The sequence below is a fragment of the Balaenoptera borealis genome, assembly GCF_965194805.1.
Source record: "Balaenoptera borealis genome assembly, chromosome: 2".
NCBI classification, from domain to species: domain Eukaryota; kingdom Metazoa; phylum Chordata; class Mammalia; order Artiodactyla; family Balaenopteridae; genus Balaenoptera; species Balaenoptera borealis.
The window spans coordinates 66,696,788-66,716,368 of NC_138867.1; the positions used below are offsets into that span (position 1 = coordinate 66,696,788).

General features: G+C 38.8%; 1 protein-coding gene across 2 annotated transcripts in view; it reads left to right on the forward strand.

Moving 5' to 3' along the window:
• Positions 1–5,027: 5,027 nt before the first annotated feature.
• Positions 5,028–19,581, forward strand: part of ATG10 (autophagy related 10) — a 302,871-nt gene continuing 288,317 nt past the window's right edge. Inside the window, exon 1 of one of the 2 annotated variants that reach the window (XM_082378458.1) lies at positions 5,028–5,287. The gene's annotated coding sequence lies outside the window, so the exon portion shown is untranslated. The other variant, XM_082378457.1, reaches the window with a different exon arrangement.

Below are 19,581 nucleotides of genomic sequence, written 5' to 3' on the forward strand. Positions count from 1 at the left end.
ATAGTATATATAGAGAATCCTAAAAATGCCACCAGAAAACTACTAGAGCTAATCAATGAATTTGGTAAAGTTGCAGGATACAAAATTAATGCACAGAAATCTCTTGCATTCCTATACAATAATGATGAAAAATCTGAAAGAGAAACACTCCCATTTACCATTGCAACAAAAAGAATAAAATACCTAGGAATAAACCTACCTAGGGAGACAAAAGACCTGTATGCAGAAAACTATAAGACACTCATGAAAGAAATTAAAGATGATATCAACAGATGGAGAGATATACCATGTTCTTGGATTGGAAGAATCAATATTGTGAAAATGACTATACTACCCAAAGCAATCTACAGATTCAATGCAATCCCTATCAAATTACCAATGGCATTTTTTACGGAACTAGAACAAAAAATCTTAAAATTTGTATGGAGACACAGAGGACCCCGAATAGCCAAAGCAGTCTTGAGGGAAAAAAACGGAGCTGGAGGAATCAGACTCCCTGACTTCAGACTATACTACAAAGCTACAGTAATCAAGACAATATGGTACTGGCACAAAAACAGAACCAAGATCAATGGAACAAGATAGAAAGCCCAGAGATAAACCCATGCACCTATGGTCAACTAATCTATGACAAAGGAGGCAAAGATATACAATAGAGAAAAGACAGTCTCTGCAATAAGTGGTGCTGGGAAAACTGGACAGCTACATGTAAAAGAATGAAATTAGAATACTCCCTAACACCATACACAAAAATAAACTCAAAATGGATTAGAGACCTAAATGTAAGACTATAAAACTCTTAGAGGAAAACATAGGAAGAACACTCTTTGACATAAATCACAGCAAGATCTTTTTTGATCCCCCTCCTAGAGTAATGGAAATAAAAACAAAAATAAACAAATGGGACCTAATGAAACTTCAAAGCTTTTGCACAGCAAAGGAAACCATAAACAAGACGAAAAGACAACTCTCAGAATGGGAGAAAATATTTGCAAATGAATCAACGGAGAAAGGATTCATCTCCAAAATATATAAACAGCTTATGCAGCTCAATATTAAAGAAACAAACAACCCAATCCAAAAATGGGCAGAAGACCTAAATAGACATTTCTCCAAAGAAGACATACAGATGGCCAAGAAGCACATGAAAAGATGCTCAACATCGCTAATTATTAGGGAAATGCAAATCAAAACTACAATGAGGTATCACCTCACACTAGTTAGACTGGGCATCATTAGAAAATTTACAAACAACAAATGCTGCAGAGGGTGTGGAGAAAAGGGAACCCTCTTGCACTGTTGGTGGGAATGTAAATTGATACAGCCACTATGGAGAATAATATGGAGGTTCCTTAAAAAACTAAAAATAGAATTACCATATGATCCAGCAATCCCACTACTGGGCATATACCCAGAGAAAACCGTAATTCAAAAAGACACATGCACCCCAATGTTCATTGCAGCACTATTTACAATAGCCAGGTCATGGAAGCAACCTAAATGCCCATCGACAGACGAATGGATAAAGAAGGTGTGGTACATATATACAATGGAATATTACTCGGCCATAAAAAGGAACGAAGTTGAGTCATTTGTTGAGACCTGGATGGATCTAGAGACTGTCATACAGAGTGAAGTCAGAAAGAGAAAAACAAATACCGTATATTAACGCATGTATGTAGAACCTAGAAAAATGGTACAGATGAACCAGTTTGCAGGGCAGAAGTTGAGACAGAGATGTAGAGAACAAACGTATGGACACCAAGGGGGGAAAACCACAGTGGGGTGGGGATGGTGGTGTGCTGAATTGGGCGATTGGGATTGACATGTATACACTGATGTGTATAAAATTGATGAGTGATTAAAAAATAAAATAAAATAAAAATAAAAAAGGGCACATGTAAAAGAATTTATTTTACTCATATAATATGAGAGAACCAGGCAAAATGGGACAGCACTGATTTTTCCATGGGTAGGATGGGACAAATAAAATCACTACCGGAAGGACAGGAGTTACATACTTATCAATTACCCATGACCTACAAAGAACAGCAAAATAGCTCAAAGACAATGAATAAGTCTAGAATCTAATAACCCAGAAGAATATGTTATAGACGTGCATAGTTTTTTTAATACCACCCCCCTTCAAAAATGAAAGAACATAGGGCCATCCCAACCAATTCCAGTGGAATAAGACAAGTAACCTGGAAAATATCAGATCACTGCCAGAGTGATCCCTTTAGAACACTGAATTTCCCTGACAAATTTAAAACACAAGTTATAATTCCCAAATGTCCTCAAATGCTTAAAAGATAAAAATGTCCAACCAAGAATATTAGAAAATGGAGTAAATATCAAAATTCACTAAAATATTCCATAATTATTCATACCAGCTTTATTTATAATAGCCAAAAGCTGAAAATAACCTAAATGTCCTTCCCAGATGAATGGATAAACTGTGGCAACCACCAATTTTTTTACTGTCTCCATAGTTTTGCCAACTACAGTTTTTTTCCTCTCATTCTTTAAGGTAAGTGCTATGTACACAGAGCTTCAAGATAAATTTCTTATCTCTGTAGTCCAATCAGATTAGCTCCTCTAAGTCTTTCTTTTATGTAATTTACCTTTTCCCGAGGACCTCCTGTAAGGTGGAAGAGGACATCTGCCTACTACAGGCTGCAGCAGAGATAGCTATTCTCCCCCTGTATCTACTTTCCCCTTCTTCATTTTTATAAAACAATCCCACTTTGTCAAGGTTTGACTGAGCCCTTGGCTACCTAGCTAGAGAATGCCTTTCCTACTTTCCTTGTATCTTGGTATGGCCCAGAGGATATGAGCAGAAAGAATATGTATAAAAGTATTCATTGATTAAAGGAAAACACTAAATATAATACAATTTGTATAACCTTATTTTGGATTCTTTTTTTTTTTTCCTCCCACTTTACAGTGTCTCAGAAAAATAAAATAAACGAAAAGCCAGAAGTCTCAACTTCTACGAGGCCCTGTGGGAAACGTGGACATTTAAAGTGGAATGGACAAACAGAAACCTGTGAGGGTGAAAAAAAGAATGGTCAGGGAGCTGGAAGGAGAATCAAGGGATTATGGTTTTATGGAAGCTAAGGGAAGCAAGACTTTTTTAAGAAGTGATCAACATGTCCAAATGAAACAGAGAAATCCAATAAAATAAGGAATGAAAATGATTAATGATTCATAGATCATTACCCTTAGTCTCAGTTTCATATCGATAAAATGGGTATCTCATGTGGTTATTATAAGATTAAACTAAACATAAGCTTCTGGTTTGTGGTAGGTGCTCAGTAAATTTTATACCTTCCTTTCTCTCTTTTTGTGATTAACTCATTGTTTTATTCTAATGCTCATTACTAGTGAGGAGCCCTGCTCGAGGCTGGGTAGGCACTGATGACAGACTCTGCACTAAAGTACTCTGTAGTGTACGGACTGCCAGTACTATCCCTTGCCTGGAAGCTACCTGATTTACTTTTAGTTTCTTTGGTTTTGGCAGGTGAATTATGAAAATTAAAAACATCTCAAATGCAAAAAAAAAAATTTTGTTAACATGGTGTGTTGTTGTTAATGCATGAAAAATGTTTGTAAATTACTGAATACAATGTAAGGCAACACATTCTTATCTTTGTATTAAAGCTTTATGTTCTTACTTATTTTTATTGTTTGGCCCTGCCGCACAGCTTGCGGGATCTTATTTCCCTGAACCTGGGTCAGGGCAGTGAAAGCACGGAGTCCTAACCACTGGACCGCCAGGGAATTCCCATAAAGCTGTATGTTTTAAAGATAACTGCTTAAAGTTGGAGACACCAACCCACTGAAATTCTCACTGCCCTGTGATTTTTAAAAAAGCAAGTGGATAATTTTAGTTGGCAGCTATCTGATTAATTTATATCTATAGTTGCTCAAACATGTTAGGACAGTTCATCTTTACTAGCAGAATCTTTTTTAGAATTGAGTTTTAAACTATTTTACATGCAGTAAAATCTATCCCTTTTATGAGTTTTGGCAAACAAAGATATAGAACATAGAACAGTTCCATTACCCCTCAAAATTTCCTCAAGCCCGTTTTTAGTCATTCCCTTCCCTTGGTCACTACTGATCAGTGTTGTCCCATTTTCAGACCCTTTTACTTTTAAATAATTATAGGCTCACAGGAAATTGCAAAAATAGTACATAGAGTCCTGAGTACCCAACACCTAGCTTTCTCCAGTGGTGACATCTTACATAACTGTCGTACAAGATCAAAACCATGCCCTGCATGTTTGAAGGCAGACTTTCCTTTCACTTCTTTGCCTGTGTTTACTCTTTTCTTTTGACACAAATTTAATTCTGTTGTGTTAAAAGGAGCAGATGCTAGTTTTCCCTTAGATGTCTACCGTTGCATTTTCAGTATTTCAGCTGGATCACCCGTTACTCCTACATCTTTTTCTAGTCTTTTCATTATCCCTTTTCCCAATTTAATTCTCCTGCTAGATTTTTTTTTTCCTGAGCTTTGTGACACAGATGGTACTATTGCCAATTCCCGAATCCCTAACTTTTACCTCGGTCCTTACGTTTCAAAGGGGATGGTGCTTGTGCTTAATTGTTGTGTTCACAGTAATTTTGTAGCTTGCGTTTTGAGAGCCGGCACGGTTCTCCAACCCCCGAGAGACGTTCTAGGGGCACTAAACGGTTCAACTCCGTTCTTGGCCTACCTTTCACCATTGGTCATCCTTTTATTTTCCAGATACTTGGCTGTTTGTTAGAGGAGAGTATGCAGTGACTCTCGAAACCGCTGGCAACCCCTCCTCTCCCTCAGTGCGCCGCCTTTGTGATGCGCTGAGGGAACAGCCGCTGTTCGGTTCTTTAGGCTGCTGAGGTGCGGGGCGGGGCCTCGGCGGCTGCCGTAGCAAACTGCAGGGAGGTCACGCCCTCCGGCCCCCGCCCCACGCACGAGACCGACGACGTCAGCCGCCCGCGCGAGCCTACTCCTAGGGTGTGCGGGAGGTCCAGTGCGCATGCTCCGATTGGGTCGCCTCTGGCGACGGAGGCTGAGGGATGGGTAGAGAGCGGTCTTACTAGTGGGCGTCCCTGCTGGCTGGCTCTGCTCCTCTGCCACCGCCCTCTTGGCCCCTGGTGGCCCGTTGCTCCCCTCCCCGCGACCGCTGGCTTGGCGGTAGCTCGCAGGGTGAAGGGTCCCTCTCCCCGGCTCCCCTCCTCCCACCCCGTCGCCCCGCCCACTCTGGGCTGGGCGGCAGGGTCAGGGGCCGAGCGGAGCGGGGTGAGTATTCCCACAACCTTTGCCGGCCGTCTCTTTCCGGCTCTGTTTCCCGCACGGTCCTCACCCCACTGCCGGGATAGAGAGGAAGGGCGGGCGCGGGTGGGCGGGAAACAGCCCAGCCCCGAACAAAAGGCCGGGGAAGCGTGGCTCCCGCCCGTGAAATGCAGGCCGGGTCGCGCTGGATCCTCTGCGCGGGGCGAGCCGCTGGCGGGTGTGGATCGCACTCCTGGGCCACCATGGAGACCTCACCCTCGATTTAGGTAGTTACAGACCTGTGTTTAAAGCCTGTACCGAGACAGAAATTCTTTGCCTCGTAACCTTGAAACAGAGGATATGAAGTTACTGGTGATTCCAGTGGTTAAGTGCCACTTAACTTGAAGGAGTTTCTAATCATTAAGAATTAGGAGTTTTTCTTCCAAATAACGTATCTACTCAGCATTTGAAATCACGAATGGGGGGGGTGGGTGGGATAAAGGAATAGTTAACTGATTTGTAGAAACAAACTTTTATGATGGTAGAAATTATAAACGTCTCTGACAAGGCGAAAGGATAGCTACATGTCTTTTCAAAGTCAAAATAGAGCCGTGTCTAATAGGCCCACCTGAGAATCAATTAATTATCTAGGGGACTATACTTTTGCTTGACATAGTATCGATTAGGGCCCAGGCTTTGCAGTTACTTTTTTTTTCTTTTTGTCTAATGGAGCAAATTATTTCTGACTGGGAGAAAAAAATACTACTGATGATTATTGTGTTATTGCCCTATTTCCAAGATTTTTATAATTTTACCATTGAGCTTGCTCCTTCATTATGAGTTCAGTAAATCTTTGCCACAGGTTCACTTTGTATGAATCATGTTTATAACGTTTCAAAAATTACATTTCGACAATGGCCTCACTCTTAAGTGGCAAAAGCTTAGTTTATACTTTTTAGAAGTGGAAGGCATAGGCCCTATGTAATGTTAAATTACATTTTTAGAATCCTGCGTAGAATCCTCCTTGCTTCTGAAGGGTCAAATATGGACAAGAGGAGACATTTACAAAATGAAAACTTGGCCAAAAAAAAAAAGTTGAGTATTGAGAAAGTCAAATTAAAGTCTTGCAATTACAAGGTTTATAAATTGATATTTTAATTGAAACTAGTGGAAACAGTCTTTTCACTGGTTCTAAACTGGATTCATTGGATATACAATAGAATGTTACAAGATTATGCTTTTAAGTTTCTGAGAATGATAAGCAACCCCTTAGGAAAAACAAGTAGGGTAAAGTTTATATAAGTAGTTTCCTTAAGACTGGGCTTGATTTGGTTATTAATATCTTTGAAGCCTAGAGACGTGTTTGGGACCCTAGAGGCAGTGTTTGAAACTGTTTTAAACATGCTCAGGGAACCATAACAACAACAAAATGGCCTCGAGATTATTTGGTGATTAACAAATGTCTTCAGGGGCCAAGTGCAGCTGGGTATAAAACAACTGGAAAGTAGGGAAACAGAGAAGAAACCCTACGTAAAAGCATCCAGGTTAGGGAGAGGCAGCTGAAAACGATGCAGAGCCAGAGGCTCCTCTAATGTACCTGGCACCCCAGGCCTTAAAGTGCTTGATCTTGTAGGTTTATAGGACCCAGAAAGAGTATTTACTAATACGAATTTAGCTTTGAAGTTAGGGTTATTTCATATCACTGTCATGTAATAGCTTTTCGAGAAAAACTTTTTAATCATCTCTTTTGAGTTCAAGAACTTACAATAGTTTCCTGTTGTCCACTGTTTTAAATAGAATCTCTTTAGAGTTTTAAGGTGATTTAGAAACTGCTCCACGCCCCCCCCCTTCCCACCCCCAGTATTCCTGTATTCCTTAATATTCCTAACACTCTCTAGTTAGGCTCTTTACCTGTCTACTCTGCCTCATTTCAACCTGTTCCTAGATTCACTGATTGCCCCCACTCCTCATCATTTTTTTGTAGCATCTCTGCCTTTCAGTATCCTTTTATACTTCTAGGATTATCTGAAATGTAACTCTTCTAGAGCAGAGGCTCTGGTTCCAGACTGACTGCCTTAGGTCAAACTGCCACATTTAACAGCTGTTACCTTGGACAATTTGCTTAACCTCTCTGTCCCAATTTCCTCATCTGTAAAATGGAGAAAATCACAGTGACTACCTCATAGGGTTGCTGTGAGGATTTAACAAGTTACTATAGTTTTGGTACTTAGTAAGAGCTGAATACATGCTATTATAATGATTATTTAATCCGTAGTAATTCTTTAGACAGTGGTTGTACAATTTATCACTAATTTTCACTGTCTTTTATTCTCTAATGTTCTTTTCAGTTTGAATCTTTTCTTATAAATTTGATTGCAAACTGTTGAGGGCAAAGATCATGTATTACAGTCTTTTAAAAAAGTCTCTTCAAGTGCTCCCAGGATGATTCTGGGGGCTGGATATATTTTTTTCCCTATCTTACTATCTAGTTTTCTATTTTCTGTTTTCCATTTTACTTCTGTTGCTTATATTTTAAAATTTATACCCTATTTTGTCCTAAAAGTATTTACAGTAGATTATAAACTATATATAATATAAAAACATACAAAATAAAGGTAAATCAGTCATGAAAATATGAAGCTTGAATAGAAAGGTGAGGTTGGGGTGCATTATACTCAAATACATACTGTGACCAGTTGTATAATTGTTAGTGGTGGGATACAGACTGAGTTCTGAGCTTCATGATGGTCAGAGGAAAGAAGGAAACATATCACTTGCTGAGGAAAAACAGCTTCCTTGGAAGTGTTTAGTGAATGAAATGCACATTGTGATCACAGATTTCAAAGGTATGCATGCAGAGTCATACTAAGAAACCCTAGGGTTAAGTTCTCCAACCTTGTTAAGCCTACTTCTCATTTTTTCTCAAAGGGGGCTCAACTGCCATTTTTATGGAACTGTTCCATACATTGCAGGATGCTTATCATACTTGGTCCCTGAGCACTAAAGGGCAATAGCAAACTACAACCTCCACCCCCCCTTTGTGACAACCCAGTTTGGTCCTACTCATTTCCAAACAACCCCTTCAAGAGTGGTTCCTCCTGATGTTGGAAACCATTGGACCTTATCTGCCCATACTTTATACAACCTATGCTTCAACTACTGCCTTTTTTTTTTCCTTTTAACCTAGCATATTCTTTTCAGGCCCTGTCTTGCTGGAGCTCTTCCATCTTTTTGACATGCTTTTGTCTCCCCTTGGTAGGCCCTTATTCAAATTTCAAAATTCAGTTCTGCGTTTTCCAGACTCCCTGTTTTTTTGGAGTCTTCTCTGAGTTTCCCAGAAAAAGTTTGACACTTCTTCCTCTGAGGACACACACATAGCAAGTGCTAGGATATTGTAGGTGCTGAGTGAATGAATGAAAAGCTTGTGGAAATAAGAAGGCACATTAATCTAGCCTTTAATGAAGACTTTGCAAGAAGAAAAATTTAAAGGGACTGTCTCTTCCATTACAAAAAAGTCCAACAGCTTTTTTTTTCCAAAAAATAATGACACTTGGTAATATATTTTAAAAACACATTGCTCTATCATATATTCAGACTATTTAGACCAGCACTGAGTCCATAACCTCTGATACAGTGTTGATCTTTTTGTACCTTCTTATTTGTTGAATATCTTTGGCCAAGGTCATAAGCCTTTAGTTCCTGGTTCTGGTCTAATTAGTATATGTGCTGACTAGAGTTAGTTCTACAAGTCCCACTGTTCAAAGGCAGCAAAAGAGTTTGAGCTGGTGGATCAGTTCAAATCATCACTGTCAGAGGAACAATTTCTCTCATGTGCATGCAGAGAAGTCTTGGTTTATGTAAAAAAAATGATAATCTTCTTATAAAAGTAATGACACCAGTATCAGAAAGGTTAGATGTCATATAAATCTGTTGTTTGGGAAAAGATCCAACTGATGAATAGGCTTAAAAGTTTAGTTGAAGAAAGGTGCTATAAAGAGGTAGAGATATGTAAAATAAATTCATTTAAAATTTTGAATTTTTCTTTTGTTCCTTACAATTTTTACTTAATATTTGCTGTGTGCTTAATTAACCCTGTTATAGGTGGTAAGATATAAAATTATAAGTCACAGGTCCTCAGCTGTTTAGACATTGCTCTATCATCTTCCGGTTTTCCTTGCTGTGGAAGAGATGGCTGAGGCTACACTGATTTTTGTTCCTTTGTAGGTAAACTGTTTTTTTCTGCCTGCATTTTTGTTTTCCTTTTTGTTCTTTAAATAAAGATGTTCCATAGACTACCTGTAGGCATAGGTTTCCTTCTAGCAGTTTTCTCAAACATAGTGAGTCTACTCAATTTATAGAAGCAAATCTCTTTAATCTTTCTTTTACCCAGATCAGGAAAAATTTTTCAATGATATGTTTGCTTATGATTTCAATTCAGAAATGCCAGTTATTTGTAGGTTAGATCTGTGTTCTTTGTCCTTTCTATCAATCAGTATGCATTGTTTTCATCTTGGTTCTTTTTCTTCCATGTTTGGAGATCACCTCATGTGTATATGCTAAAATGTTAATGAGATTCTTTTCCAGCTTCTGTACTTCTCTCTTTTGCCTCTTTTATAGAGTTTGTCTAATATTGGGTTGGCCCAAGTTCATTCCAGTTTTTGCATAACATCTTATGGAAAAACCCAAACGAACCTTTTGGCCAACCCAATATTATATGTTTGAATTCCCTTCCAGTTTTTTCTTCTTCAGTTTCCTTTTTAATCTTAGCTGTTTTTTTCCTTCTCATCTATTGCTTTCAGAGGCTGCATTTTTATTTTTCCTTTTTCTTTTTCAATTGGTAAATTAGATAATTTCTAAGTTTTTCTCCTGATTCCGAGTATAAGCCCATTATAGGAGCAAGCTTTCTCTCTTCCTCTTTATGGCAGTGCTCCTCTTTCTTATGATGCACAAGCTTCATCTTGGCCCTGTGCTATTATTGAGGTTTTTGGTTTTCTTACCTTGACAGAAGAGGGACTTGTGTAGGGATGGTGTTGCTCATTCTTGTCAGAGTGAGTAAGCTACCTTCATCCTCCTCACTACACTTAGATGCTGGAGGACTCTTCTCAGTGTTAGGTTGGAGAGCATGTTGATAGATATAACCCAATTTATGAATGATAGATCTTTCTGTACTCAGGAGAGTCTTCTTTTCCTATTGTCTAATCTTTCAGTCCTATGTCTCTAATGAGGGGAGTATTTTTCTGTAATTTGAAGTGGTTTATAGTTTTTTTTTTATAAATTTATTTTATTTATTTATTTTTTTGGCTGTTTTGGGTCTTTGTTGCTGCACGTGGGCTTTCTGTAGTTGCAGCGAGTGGGGGCTACTCTTCGTTGCAGTGTGCGGGCTTCTCATTGCGGTGGCTTCTCTTGTTGCAGAGCATGGGCTCTAGGCGTGCAGGCTTCAGTAGTTGTGGCACGTGGGCTTCAGTAGTTGTGGCTCGTGGGCTCTAGAGCGCAGGCTCAGTAGTTGTGGTGCACAGGTAGTTGCTCCACGGCATGTAGGATATTCCCGGACCAGGGCTCGAACCTGTGTCCCCTGCGTTGGCAGGCGGATTCTTAACCACTGCACCACCAGGGAAGCCTGGTTTATAGTTTTTTGAGTGTAGTGGTGAGACTGTATTCTTCTGAGGGCTCATACTGCTCCCACAGCTACCTATTGCTGACACCTTCCACTTCTGGCCGTGAACATTATATCATTGGTAAAGAATGTTCCTGAAAGAGAATTACTAATGGGTATTAGAAGCCAGTTGTGGCATTTGCCAATTTTTGTGGTGTAAATATTCCCACTGTGGTCAATTTCAGGCTGTCAACATGATGTCAACTGGCTCCCCAAATTCCTGAAAACTTAACTATTGACTCTTTGATACAATCCAGCTCCAGCATGCCACTGCATAAAGTCCCACTGAAGGAGATGTTCCCTAAACTCTTGGAAGATGGTGGGGGTTGAGGAAAGGAAGCGGTCTCATGAACTCTGTCCTCAGCCCCAAGCTGTGGGGCCACTGCAGGCTCTTTTTTTCTGAAGGAAATATAGAATTGAGAGTGAGACGCCTTCTTACCCTCTTCCTAACTGGACCTTTTGCCGCAGAGGCCATAGCAAGCATCAGCTACCAATAAAGCTACCTCAAATCCCTCAATTTCAGTTTAGGTACAATGTTGTATCCCGTTTAAAGTTTGATTTCAGATATGTGTTTCAGTGGGAAGGCAAGGAGGGAGTGCTGAGCCTGCTGGCCAGCTGCTGCCAAGCCTGAATCAGCTTCCTTTCTTTTGCTGCTTCCTGTGCTATTTATTGGATTACTGGGGTCACACCTGCTGTGCCCTGCCCAGGCTGCCAAATGCCTTGAAATCCAGGCCCATTAATACCCCTATTAAAATGATCTATCTTTTGTCTCAGTGTTCTAGCATGAATCCTCAAAAGTATCTCTGGTGCTAATTACAAATGCTTATTTTGGGGCCTTCAGAATCAGGTAATGTTTCTGGTCTGAGCCTACGATTCCACATTTAAATTTGTACCCTGGGTGCTTCTTTACTCTCTAAAATTTGAGGACCACTGCCCGAGGATCCTGCTAGGTAAGTGATTAACTAATCTAAATTAATTCAAGCCAAATTCTCATAAAGATAATAGGTTGAATTCACTTCCCTAGCTAGTAATTGCATGTTTTTTTAGGAAAGAGTCTAAATCTACAGTTAAAATGCAGAATTGCTGCAAGGAGGGACAAGTGCAGAGGAAGTTGCCTACTTTTATTAGTTAAAAATGATCTTTAATGTTTAAAGGGGTGCATAGTACAATATGTTCTGTAATAATCACATTTTTGTAAATGATCTTAAGTTCTGGAGAAATTTAGTTATATGTCTTACAGTGTTTTAGTCTTGTTATGACTCTGATATATATTGATTTATAGATTCATCAAAAGAAATGTCTCTGACCAAAAACACAAAACAAACAAAAACAAAGAATCAGTTCCCCACACATTAGATTAAAAATCCTATAAAAAAATGTGGAGAGTTGTAGTGAAAAAAAATTGTTTTTAAAATTAAGAAGGATCATTTGGACAATGATTATATACACAGTGTTAGAATTCATTGGGGCCGCTTTTCTGAAAAGATATATTTAATAGCAGCAGAATAAGCTTCTTCACACTGTCTACTTTAGGGCTAACCTATAGTTTAGAAAGACTTCTTTCACTTGGTGAGGAAAAAAAATTATTCTACCTTTCCAATCTTTAGCCTCTGTTGGAGCACTTAAAGTTTTGATTGTTTGAGCTTAAAAAAAACAAACAGCTGTTCAGCAAGCGTGAAACTCAAACAAAATAGATGTATTAACAACTTACACTTTATGACATGAAAGAACTCTGACTCATTTCTGACTTTTCCTTATAATAAGAGATGAGAGGTTCATTGTTAAGGATAAGATGAGAATTGGAAGTAGTCTTTTACTGTGAGTTCATCTGTGTTCTGTTGTCACCTCTGGTCTGAAGGTAGCTTAAGTCTGGAAACATAGGCAGTTCACATGTCTCAGGTTTTCCATGTGCAAAATAAGGATTATTCTTGCCATTATTGCTTAATAAGCTGCAGTTGTGGTTATTTCCATTTTTGACCATAATTTCAGCCATCTCATAATAGAAAGTTCTTAAGATTCTAATTTCTGTCTCTACTAGTCTAGGAACTTGGTAAAGGACAAGAGTATTACAACTTGAAAGGTACCTATAAAAATGTTAATTGAATTATATTTTCATTTTTAATGAGTTGAAATATTCTAACTTGAGCAAAGAGGCAATAATTACTCAGTGATATTTCATTATACCATATTATGATGATTTGAATTGAGATGGATATCATTTTAATATAATATAATTCCTAATTTTGTAATCAAGCCATAAGTGTTTTTATTATTGTATGTAACATCCTTCAGCAAAGCCCAGTCCTTAGATAATTTTAAAAGTATTCAACCAAATATTAATTAGTGCTTTGATGTTCAGTCATCTTGCTAGTGGCACAGTGCTGTTAATTAGATAAACTATGGCTATTGAGTGAAATTTTATGTTTTGACTAACATTTTGAAGAGTTCAGTAAACCTCAAGTAACTGGAGGGCTTAGGGAATGGAGTGTTTTCACTTAGTTCAATTTTGTTATTAAGTGAAGGTTTGTTTGGAATTTATAGAATGTTCCAAAATGTATTAGTATTATTTATGAATTAAATTCAGTTTTTCTTTGATTTAGTATCTCTCAGTATATGTCACGGTCATCATATAGTTGGAAAAATTATTTCTCTAACCACTTTGTTTTGGTCTTTCTATTCTTGTTCTGTATCCTCTCCCTAAGTGATCAAATGTGTTCTGTTATCTATGAAATGCTGATTTAGAATCAATATTTCTAGCTCAGATTTCTCTTTCCTCTTGAGTTCCAGATCCATCTAAAAATTCCTGCTAGATCTCTTTGCTGGGTATTCCATAGGCATTTCAAACTCAAACTCCGTGGTGCTACATTAAACCCATCTCACTCCCCAGACCTGTTTTTCCTAGAGGGATCTGTTTCAGTTAGTAGACTACCACTTAAGGCAAAGAGCTAGGACTCTTTCTTGAACCTTTTCTCCCATCAATCCCTTACATATCAAGGTCAGCCAGTTGTTGTAATGAGTATACTACACTATCAAAATAACTTTTGAATCCGTTTCTCTTCTACCCTACTGCCAATCTTTGGCTCTGTTTAGCATTATTTTGTCTCTCCTAAATGATTGTAAGGACCTTTTAACTGGTCTTCAGTCTGGTTAGATCTGTAGTCCCCTTTGGAAACCAGAATGCAAATCTGATCAGTTTACTCCCATTTCAAAACCCTTTTGAGCCCTCAGGCTACAAGGCTCTCTTGTCTTCATCAACTGTGATTTTCTCAGTACCCTTCCTCTACCTCTGTATTTCAGTCAAACAAGAGTTCTTCAATTACCAGACCTTCTCTTACATTCTTGGGCATTTGCACAGTCTGTTCCCTTTACCTCCTCCTTTTGCTAAGGTAGCTTCTGTTCTTCCTTTTACAGACTTCTTAGATGTCACTTTCTCAACTTTTATCTGCACTGAAGCACCTTGTTAACGTGAATTCTTTGTGTAAACTGGAGATCTCACTTACACCCTTGAAACATTTGACTGCCTTCGTAGAAGCCCCTGGAGTTTATCGACTCTTCTGTACTTGGTTCCTGTACTTGGTGCTTTCTCTTCCCAAACTTGTTCTCCCACTCTTCCCCTATTCCTCTCCATTGTGATCTCAGGAGCACACATCCACAGTAAAAAAAAAAAAAAAACTTGTCTAAACCCTTAATTCATTATTTCCTTTACTACATTCTGTGGAGTAAGATGTTAAAAAGTGTTCCCAGGAAAAAGAATTTTGTGGTCGAAAGAGTTGGGAAACCCTGAGTTAATAGTTTCCCCATATAAATGTGCATTGTGAATCTCCAGGGTGGGAGTAGTGAGTGGATGTAGTGTGGATGTTTCCACACGTATCTTACATGATGTTAACATCTGCACAGGTTAGTGCTTCCACTAACTTGTTTTAAAGGAAACTTGACTTAAAAAACAAACAAACAAACAAAACCCAAAAACTCTTTGAATGGAGGCTTTTTCCTCCACTCTACAAAGCTCAGGGTGCTGAGATTGCTGGTAACCCCCACTTCTGAAGAGCCAGCTTTAGGTTACTGCTTCTCCAGCCTCATGTAAATATTCCTGCTCCTTTGAGGCTCATGAAATTCAGCTCTACCAGGTATGGCAAGGTAGACTTTTTTCTCACATGCTGTCCCTAATCACTGGTAGTTGCTGTCTTGAGCGCCATCTTGAGAAGGAATCCAAGGCTGTGTTTGGCTATCATGAACACAGGTATTGGTTTATTAGTGATTATTCTTGATGGACTTGGCATTATATACCACATATTACTTACCACCTCTGTGCTCTATTGTCTTCTACCATTTGCCCCTTGTCATTTCTAAATCTCCTAGTTTAACTTACATATTTTTTAAAGAGCTCTGCATTCCCAGTAGCTCTCAGAATAATCCTAAATGACTTCAGTGACCATGTGGAAGACAGCAAACATTATACGTCTTATAGTTTTTTAAACTTTGTGAGCTCCAGTGACCTTCATCTCCAAGCTACCTTATAACTTATTTCCATGGCCACAGCTGAGACCTTCTCAATTTCTAAATCTCATAGTCTTCCCATCTTCCATTTCCCTCCTTTCACTGCAGTTGTCCTTTACCCTCTTTCATATGCAGTATTTCTTGATACTGCCATATTTTCCCAGCCCCTTTAACCTTCTCTTGGCATCTTTTCTTTTTCTACATAATCTGGACCTCTGAGCTGTTCTCACTAGCATATTCTGTTTCCTCTTTCACCCTTATCCTTACACTGACTCAACCCAGCAAAACCTCAACTTGCATGCATAGTCAATGCAGCCCTCTCTGCTTGTTCTGACACCTGGGGAGCTGAGCACTGCTGAAGGCAACCACAATACCTCACAGAGTGTTGAGTGCAAATTCAGGCTCCCAACCTGTGCTGGGCCTTCACTTGTATCTGCTCATCTTAAAATGCTGTCCTCTCTTCTTCTTCACCATCAATTCCTAATTTATACTCGCTTTCTCAAACACTCTCCTTTTATCATTATCCTCTACCCCTGCATCTGAAAATCTTGTGATCATCAGACTTTGTCTTCCTTAATTTGGGGTGCCATTTGAAAAACTTCTCTAATTTTTATGTTCATCCTCAAATGCCTTTCCTCTGCAAGGGACAAGGTGTTAATTGTGTTGTTCAAATCCATCCTCCTGTGCTGACGACCACATCTCCTCCCAGCCCCTTTAGGATATTGCTTCATCAGTCACTTTCTCTCTTTGGTATTTTTAACTTTTCCCTCTCTCCAACCCTCTTTGCTCAGCTTAAACATATATTCATATCTCCCTTTCTTAGGAAAAACAGTATCCTCCCTTAAGCCTGTGTGCTGCTTCTGTTACCAATTTGTATCTACTTTTCAATCAAATTTTTTGAAAAGTAGTCTACAAAGTTTTTACTTATTTCCTCACTTGTAGTTTTCTTCTCAGCCCACCACAACCTGGCTTCTCTCTCCAACATTGCTGAAACTGCTCACTAAGGCCTCAATGACTGCTTCATTTTCAAGCTCCATGGATGTTTTCAGTCCTTTTCTTAACGGACCTCTCTTTTCTTTTGACATTGTTGGTTCTTTGTTAGTTATTCTCTACACCCTGGGCTCTGTGGCACTGCTCTTGCTAGGATCTCCTAATGCCTGACTCATTCTCTAGCTCTTTTGTTCGTTCCTCTTCCTCAATAGGTCCCTTAAATGCTGCTGCTCTGAAGGTTTCTTTCTCAACCCCCTGCTTTTCTCACTATGCATAGAGGTTCCTAACTTTCTGGTTAAGATCCCTCAAACAGTCTGTTGAAAATTATAGAATCTTTCCTTTCCAAAATATAGATAGGCATATACATACAAAATTTAGTGTAAAATTTCATGACCCACCAGAAGGCTTATTAAGAATTTGCTATTGCATTCCAGCTGGGCAGTATTCACCCTCATGGTTTCATTTGTCTCTTTTAAACAGATGACTTCCAAATCTCTTAAGTTCATTTTAGCTTGTCTCCATAACTTAAGATACGTATTCTTTCTGCTGCATTTCATTGCCTGGTTTCAGGTCCTCATGACCTCTCATCCAGCAACAGCTTCTAACTCTCCTCCCTGCCCTCAGGCTGTACCCTTCAGATCCATCCTCCGCAGAACCACCAATGACTTACTATTCTGACCTTTTCAGCTCCAATGTCTGATTCTCTGTTTCCTATGGAGACAGTCCAAACTCTGGCATGGCACACAAGTGACCTTTCAGGAAGTTCATCACTATTCTATCTGGTATCTTTGAGGCCCTTCCCATCCACTTCTCCTCCACTAGTGACGGCAGACAGATTTAACTTGCATGGGATTTGACTATCTCTGTCTTACTATAGTCTCTTTATCATGTTGGTGACATCAAACTTGCGGTTCTCTACACCCTTACTTACCTTAGTTCACACTGTCCTCCCCGCTTGGACCACTGTTCTAACCCCTGTGCTTCACTCACTGACAATTTGCCCTGCAAAAACTCCTACTTAACCTTAAAGATTCATCTCCACCCCCACCCCACACACTTTCCCACACCATCCCCTCTTTGTAAGGAACTCTTCTTGTGCCTACCATAATCTGTGCATCACTCCGTTTATATACTTTAACTCAAAGTCCTCTTTTCCATTGCTATCAGAATTAAGAGTTGAGCTGTTAATTGAGAAATTTGATTAAAGCTAGAGTTTAAAAGATACATATGTACTTAAAACATTTTATTTCAACTTAAAACATATAAACATTCATTTGCGAATTTTCTCGTGTATGACCAAGGCATTTTCTTTGAGTATGGGTACTTGATTGGAATTCATTGTTCATTCTTAATTATACCGAACCTGGAATGCATCCTGTAAATTTCTAGTTTTGGTTTAAATGAAAGAACTCAAGCCACTTGTGCCACAATCTGAGTGCATAATCTTTGATTTGTATGAATTTTTTCCCCTCAGCCAATCTTTTCAGTTGTATTGTCTATAACTAGTTCAATAGTAGTTTGTTTTTTCTTATGAAGACTTACCTTTATACTCTTTCCAAGTCTTTATGAAGTCTACATCATAGAAATAACAGTTGTGTTTCTTTTTTACTTACATTTTATTGGTTTGGTTTGTGTTGCATTTAATTAAAATATGTATTTATGATACATGAATATGGTTTGTGAAAGTACACTCAACTGATAGGAGTAGAGATGCTTCATAAAAAGCATGCTGTAGACATTAGTCATTGTTTTACAGAGGGAATAGATGCTGTATCAATTAATCTGGCAAGTTGAATGGAGGTTGGTCTTATAAGAGAGTTTCTGCTGTAATTATTGTTACTGGTTATCTCCCTTCATTGCAAGATAAGTTTTTTTTTTTTTTTTTTTTACAGTTCATACTTCATTTACTTATTCATTCATCCAACAAATGTTTATCAGGTTCATTCTAGAGCCAGGCACTAAGCTGGGTGCTGGGGGTACCAAGATGAATTAGACTCGGATCTTGTCTTTGAGATGTTCATGGTCTAGTGGGGGAAACACAAGGTACATCTTGATGGAAGCATCCTGGAGGGACACCTGTAGAATGTGTATGAGTTTGCCAGGTGGGTAAACGCTTCTGCAACCACGAAAGACAGAGAAGTAATCAGCTATAGAGTGACTGTCCCCCAGGGAACCTTTGGCAATGTCTGGTGACATTTTTGGTTGTCACAACTGGGGAAAAGGATGTTACTGGCATCCCAGTGCATAGAGACCAGGAATGCTGCTCAACATCCTACAATGCTTCATTCAAGATAAGTTCTTACAAGGCAAGGACTATACATTTTTTCATTTTTGTGTGTCTAACCTTTACCTATGCACAGTGCCTACTACTTACATACAATATGTATTTGTTGGATGAGTGAACAAATTCTTATGTAGGTCATACTAAATTTGAATAATCAGAAAGAACACTGGACTGGGAATCAGCTAGTATAGACAGATCATTGGCCCTGGAGCCAAACTGGGGTTTGAACTTTTCCTCATTTGTATTCTTGAGCAGATTACTTACTCTTTTTCATTTGAGGAATGAGGGTAACAGCAGCCTTTGGGTTGTGCAAGGATTAAATGGAACTGTGAAGTGTCTAGCATAAGTACCTGACATAGTAAGCAGTTAACAAGTGCTCGTTGTCCTGATGATGCTTATCACTAATGAGGAGAATGTGGGAATTCACTTGGTCCAACTTTTCTCATCAAGAGACTTGAACTATATAATCTGTGAGTTTCCTTCCAGCTGCTCTAAAATTTTCTTTCTATAAACAATGTTTCATGTTTTGGATAGATTTATATAACAAATATATGGGTAATCCTTGATTTTGGCACATTTGTAGACTCAGCAAAGTAGGTAATTAATTAGGTGATCATCACCTTACACCTTGCAAAACAAATACTTTCAGGCTTTAGAACATCTTTTGTTAGTGGGTTGAACTCTAATATAAGGTGTGAAGAACAGCCCAGCTCCACTAATCACTGTGATGCTGTCTGTATAAGAGCTAAGGTAGGAGATAGAGAAGGAAGTGTGAGGAGGTTGTTTGGAAGCATTAGCTTAGAAGAAGTGAGATAATAAACACTTGAAAGTAAATTTATGGACAAACTAAACTTTTTGAACCATAGATACGTATTTGTTATCAATACAAAGCTAGGT